The sequence below is a fragment of the Pan paniscus genome, chromosome 21 (assembly GCF_029289425.2).
Source record: "Pan paniscus chromosome 21, NHGRI_mPanPan1-v2.0_pri, whole genome shotgun sequence".
Classification (NCBI taxonomy): Eukaryota; Metazoa; Chordata; class Mammalia; order Primates; family Hominidae; genus Pan; species Pan paniscus.
Genome location: NC_073270.2, coordinates 11662042 through 11669094, shown reverse-complemented (window position 1 = coordinate 11669094; position 7053 = coordinate 11662042).

The following is a 7053-nucleotide window of genomic DNA, read 5'->3' as shown; positions in this document are numbered from 1 at the left end:
TGGTGAAACCCCGTTTCTACTAAAATACAAAAAAATTAGCCGAGTGTGGTGGTGCACACCTGTAGTCCCAGCTACTCAGGAGGCTGAAGCACTAGAATGCCTGGAACCCAGAAGACAGAGGTTTCAGTGAGCCAAGATCATGCCATTGTACTTCAGCCTGGGGGACAAACGTGAGACTCCGTCTCAAAAAAAAGATTGCAAACTCCAACATTACTATTTTGATGTGGACCACTTCATAGATTGTGTTCTAAGGGCTTTGAGTTTTAAGATTATCCCATTGCACTGAGGTCAAGAAGGCCCACTAATCTCTGTAAGGCACAATCTTCCTGAAGACCTTGAAAATATCTTGCCCATTGTCCTGTTCCAATGCCCAAATGCCCACATCACAGATTCTTTTGGGTTAAAGTAGAGATAGACACTAAAAGACCCAATACCCCACATCTTCCCTGTAGCCCATCTCTAATCCATGACATTTGAAAACTTGGTCTTCCCTTCGTAGACATTCTTTCTCAAGTGATACCCTTCCTATCCTCCCACAATCTGTCCAGCTTTATTTCCTGCATCCTAAAAGACACATATCAGCTGATAAATTCAGCTCTCTTCTCAGAGACTTAATCCAGAGTATTAGATGGAACCTAAGAAGGGGGAGCTGGTGTATTCTAACATCAGGCTTGAGAAACCCAAAAGCTAATAGAAAGAGCTAAAACACTCTAATTCCTAAGCTTCTAGATGACTCTCCTGCAGCCATTGACTGTTGACCATTAAAACATCATGGCAGCGCCCTCTTTGAAGGTTCAGAGTCACTGAGCACCCAAACATGCCACCCTTTCCATTACTTCCCCAGGTCACCCTGTCCCAATTCATACATAGCAACAAACTAGCCTGACCAAATAAAAACAAGCACGCTGCAACCCAACATCAGATCTGAAAGCTTCAAAAATGAAAAACCACAAGTGCTGAAAGACAGTTATGTATTTAGCCTTTTCATGAAAAAAAAAAGAAGAAAAAATATCAAACATGAGAATAAATCCACCTGTGGGTCCCTATCTCTACTGAGGTCACCAAAAATCCCTCCCTCTTTGTTTGCAAACTGTTCAGAAGCTAATGAAGGAAGCCAGCAAATAAACCAAGATTAATGGCTGATTTGTCATCTGGGAAGGGAAAGGTGAGCTCCACGCCTCAGCCAGAGGAAGCAAACCGGAGGAGGTGGGGGCTGATTTATGGGTTTGGGAGCAGACTAATTAGAGCCTCATGGCAGGTGATAAGGGGGACCAAAGGCATTTGGGGAAAGCAAAGTGAAAGGAGGCAGGAACCCGGCCGAGTACTTAGTGCAAACTGCAAGCTGGAGAGGGCAGGGGCCACAGAAACAAGCTCCAGACGCAAAACAGACCAACTTTGAATTCCAAGAAAATTGCGTTTTGGAAAGTTCCCAGAAGCCACCAAGAAAAGCCCATGTTCCTGCATCTCAGATAAGGTCTGGAAACAAAGTCCTTGCGGCTCAGTTTGGAAGAGCTGCCCCCATGCAATTGCTCACACCAAGCGGCCAGCATGCCAGGGTCACCCAGCCCACCCTCCCATGTCCTTCCTAGCCCAGCTTGCTTAGTGCTCCAATAGGTCAGTTGGTTGAACAGAAATTGTCACCAAGATGTAGCCTTCACTTTGAAGGTCTGCACACACTCCAGCCACGTTTACTTCCCACAGATTTCCTGCATGTAGGGAGGAGCCATCAGGGTGGTGATGGGGCTGAACCTGGGACTGGAAGAACCAGCACACCAAGGAGGGAAGACCCTCCATGCATCATTCCCTTGAGAGAAGCCCAGGCTGGACAGTGCAGGGGTGGCCTCTTCAGATGGCAGGCACTGTGTTCAGGGTAGGAACTCAGAAGGTCATGGACTGCTGGAGTATGTCTGGGGAGAAGGAGATTGAGAGGAGAGGACACCCTGCCTTATTTTTCTGAGAAGAGAGCTTCCTTTTTCCAGAACAGCTGGCACCATTTGCAGTGTGTGTGTGTGTGTGTGTGTGTGTGTGTATACACTAAATGCACACACACACCTGCAAGTACTCAATCTCCTCTCATATCCTTCCAAGGCTAACCCTGGGTTCTATCTACCTTTAATGGGATGTGTCATTAGATGTAGCAAACAAGCCCAACGTCCCTCAAGCATCTGCTTAACACAGCATTTGGGCGACGAACACACAAAAAGCTCACGCTTCACTACTATGCAATATATCCATGTAGTAAAATGGTATTTGTATCTCATAAATTTATACAAATTTTAAAAGCACAGCCGTCTTTTTCCCTCTCTCATTTTAAAAATGTGAACAAAAAGGAGGCAGAGAAAGAGACAGAAAGAAAGGCAGAGAGGGAGGCACAGGGAGGGAGGAATAAAGAGAAAGGAGGAGAGAGACAGAATAAAAGGAAGCAAGAGAGCAGGCAGCTGGTGCAAGAAGTAAGGGTCTTTTCTCTCATTTTCCTGTCTTTTAATAAATCACTGTAGCGGCCTGTGACCGCTCTCTGTTATCCCTAAATGCTCAAGCAAACAGCTTTTCTTTGAGACTATTCAAGTGGCTGCCAGGGAGGCTGGAGCTGAGCAAGCAATGCGAGCCGCCGGCCTGCCCGCCTGTAATTCAGGTAGAAAAGCAAGCATAAAGTCAATATTCATGGTGCGGGTAAGAATTGCCACCACACAATGAAATGGTAATGAGCCGGCTCACAAAGGAGACAAGCCGGATAATCAGCTTTTAAGGAGGTTCTGGGGCACATGAGGCTGCCAGGGCCTGAGCGGGCGCCCCGGCCATGGGCCCCCACCATCTGCGGGCATTGGCAGAAGGCCGGCGGCAGCCAGGGCGGGTCTCACCAGGCCCTCTTCCCCTGGCCCTGCCTCTCCATTTTGTCATTCTGGGGCCTCAAGGAGCCTAAACTTTGAGGACAAAAAGCCGCTTTGCAGCCACTGCCTCCTTGCTGGCTTTCAGATGAGTCTGGGGTGATGTCTGGCAGGCAAACGGGAAAATTGGAAACCTTGCAGCTGTACCTGGCGTACATGCTAAATGCACGCGGTGGTCGTTACCTGACTAGCTCCAGATCCCTAAGCAGGAAATCTTACCCAAAATCACAGACACTGGGGAGTGGAGTCAGGCACTGGGTATGTCAGTAAATTCAAATACACAAAGGGATTTATTTTTATTTCTTCTACAAGATTCCGCTTTATACACCTTTTTAACAGGCGATCATTTAATCTCTTCAGCAAAATTAGAATAAAAGAAGGGTCAAAAGGAAATGAAGCCATCAGATGAACGGCCACATGCAAACTGCGTTTAGACAGCTATGGGATGGTTCCAGGGTGATTGGTGGCCCTGGATTTGAAGATAATGTTTTTCCTGAGACTACAATTTGATTTCATCTATGGTGTTGTCTACTGATGTCTGTTTTGAGATCGACTCAAACAGGCTTTCCACAGTTTCTCATTATTCTAGAGTAAATCTGTTGTCTTCATCACCATCATCATCATCTGTATTTGTACCTCTAGTCATTACAAAATTAATTTAGGTGACTGTATTGGTCTGTTCTCAAGCTGCTAATCAAGACATACCTGAGACTGGGCAATTTATAAAGGAAAGAGGCTTAATGAACTCACAGTTCCACATGGCTGGGGAGGCCTCACAATCATGGCAGAAGGCAAAGGAGAAGCAAGTCCCATCTTACATGGTGGCAGGCAAGAGAGAGAGCTTGTGCAGGGGAACTCCCCTTTTTAAAACCATCAGATCTCATGAGACTTATTCACTACCGCAAGAACAGCATGGGGAAAACTGCCCCCATGAGTCAATGATTCTCCACCTGGCCCCGCCTTTGATACGGGGATTATTATAATTCAAGGTGCAATTTGGGTGGGGACAAAGCCAAACCATATCAGTGACCTACAAAAATACATACCAAAAACCAAGATAACATGCAATTTAAAATAAAAAGTGAAAGGAAAATGAGGTAAGAGGTGAGATGAAGCCCAACGTCCTGTATCCTGGCCCGAGCTGAGCTGAGAGCTGGTTCATGGCTTTCTAGTAACCAGTTCAAAAAGAAAAACACAATCCTTAAAACCAGTGAATCTCAACTCAGCCCCAGGGTTTCTGATACATGTGGTTTGGGGGTGGGGACCCACACATTTTTATGTTTTAAAGCTCCCTGGTGAGATAAAAATAGACCAGTTCCTCAGGACATAATCATTCTCAATGTTCATAGGAAGAACATTGTGTTATATGGGAAAAAAAACCCTCTCAGCAACTCCCTTACAGTAAAAGCAACAAAGTTGGTTATGTTAAGGCATGAATAAAGAACAGGAGATCAAGGAGAAGGGACAAGTACTCCAGGGAAAAGAAATAGGATGAGAAAAGGAAAAGAAGTATACGAGCAAATCATGAAACATTTAGTTGTTGGTGAAAACATACACACAAGTGGAAGGAATCCAGCAAGCTGATGAAAAGAGGGTTGTGGAGAGTCCTGAATGCCCAGCTCAAGGCATGGGGTTAAGAGTGCAAAGGGAAGGGAAAGTGCAATTGGCTGGGTTCAAATCCCAACTCCCCTGCTTACTAGCATGTGGGACCTTAGGCATGTTGCCTACCTTTTGGGGCCTATGTTCACCCATCTGTAAAACGGGCTAAGAAAAGTACTTACCTTGTAGGCATAAATGAGATAATCTATGCCAAGTGTCGAACATGGCACCCAATACAATAGTGCTGTGAACTGAATGTCTGTGTTCACCCCAAATTCCTATGTTAAAATCCTAATCCCCAAACTGAGGGTATTTGGAGGTGGGCCTATGAGAGGTGATTAGGTCATAAAGGTGGAGCTCTCAGGAATGGGATTAGTGTTCTTTTAAAAGAGGCCTGAGAGAGAACCCTTCCTCCGGGGAGGTTACAGTGAGAAGATAGCCTACGAGGAAGTGGGCCCTCATCAGACACTGAAACTGCTGGTGTCTTGGTCTTAGACTTCCCAGCCTCCAGAACTGTGAGAAATAAGTCTCCCTCGTTTATAAGCCACTAAGTCTATGATTTTGTTATAACAGCCAAATGGACTAAGACAATTAGCTAGTGTTATTATTTTCATTGTTATTGCTGTTACTATTTTCTATGCAGTGAGAACAAGGGAATAACATTATTTCATGGAATGGCTCCAAGATGTACTAGACTTTGTATACATATATCTTATTTAATTTTGCAACAACTTAGTCTAATAGGTATTATCATTATCCCCAATAGCCAATTCGATCTCAGTGTGGTTAAGTATTGTGCACAGGTTGTGGAACAAGGAAGTGGTCAGACTGAGATTCAAACCCAGAAACTGTAGATTATTCCAATGATAAACTGAGGCCAATTTGCAGTAAAGCAAATAAAGCTTAAGCTTCACAGACATCTTCACTTGCCCAGGATGCTCCAAGGCTCTAAATCTAATTTTGCATTTGTACTCTGTATTTTTTTTTTAAGTAGAGATCCCAAATTTACTCAGATCCACAAAACCTGGACCTATCTTGATGATAATATATATGAGTAACATGGTCTGATCAGAACTGTTCCCTAATAAAGGAGGACCAAGGATAAAGTGACAGGAGGAAGGTCAAGAAGAAATGAGTTTTGTGGGTAGAGACAAAGAGTTCAACCTTAGCCACATTGCATTAAGGGGACCACAGAATAATCAAATTGGAGTATTTGTAAACATGGTTCAGGAGAGCAGGTAGGGTAAGGAGATATAGACTGGGAATAATGGGGCAGACTGTAAGGGAGAAATTATTACCCATAAAGACTGTTCTAGAGCTATGCTGTCCAATACAGAAGCCACTAGCCACATATGTCTATTTATATTTAACTTAAATAAAATTTAAAAGTCAGTTTCTCAGGCCCATAAGCCCCATGTCAAGTGCTCAATGACTATATGTGGCTAGTGGCTACAACAAGGAACAGTGCAGGTACCTTTGCAGATAGTTCTGTTGGATAGCTCTGGTTCAGAAGGTCAGCAAGTGATTAGGGACAGATTCACGGGAAAACATCTGAGGAACAAACGGAAGAAGAAGACAGGGAATAAACTGGGGAAACTGGGCCATAGAATCAGGAAGAGAACCAGGAGATGGAATTCTCAGCAAAGAGAATTTCAAAACTTTTATTCACCAGCTCAGCAGTTAGCAAAGACCTTGAAACGGCACCGTTTTCTTACAGCTACAAATACTCCCTGAACATGGCCCTGCCCAGAAAGGAAACCTTGAGAAGGACAAACGACAGCAGCAGTTAGGGAAGCAGGTGCCCAGAGGCTTGCTTGCCCTCCCTTCCATCAGGAGAAGCCTTTAAAATTGTACTCAAACAGACAAGGCCCACGCCTGCCCATGCCCACACGCACCTCTCAACAGGCAGCTGCCTGCATACCTACGCAACTTCCTGTTTGCTTGTGCAATTACCTACGGTTCACATAAGAATGCATGTCCTGAGCGCAGCCTTTTCTGGCCCACACATGTATGTGCATATTTTGAAGGTGCAAATGAGGCACTGAGCATAGTTTTTTAATGTAGCCCTAAGGGGTACATTATTCTGATCAGCACTAACATAGCCGTCCTACATTAAGGCATCGACTTTAGGTCCCACTGGAGGCCACAGTGTTAAACAAGCAAACAAACCTAGTTTCCCCGTGTGTTCCAAAGTTTCCCTTTGCCCTTCACTTCTACCTCTGCCTATTAAAGTCTCACTGCCTGCCAAGCACCCACCTCCTCCTAACTCCAAGTCTTTCCCCAGATTCTTGCTCATACCCTAGGTATTTACATAGGTATCTGTGTGTGTCTCCCCTACTTAATCATGACCTTGTCTTTTTAACCTTTGTCTGCCCCATACTATCATGCATCAACTTTTGAAATGTGTCCCAGTGCACTTTGTTTGGGAATGAGTTCCTCAGTCACAGAGTCTGTGACTGCAGCAGAGTCTAGCTAGGTGCTCAATAAGCCATTTTCCTCTTTCTCCTAACAGCTGAACCACATTTCCCAGCTTCCCTTGCAGTTCTAGTCAACCATGTGACCAAGTTCT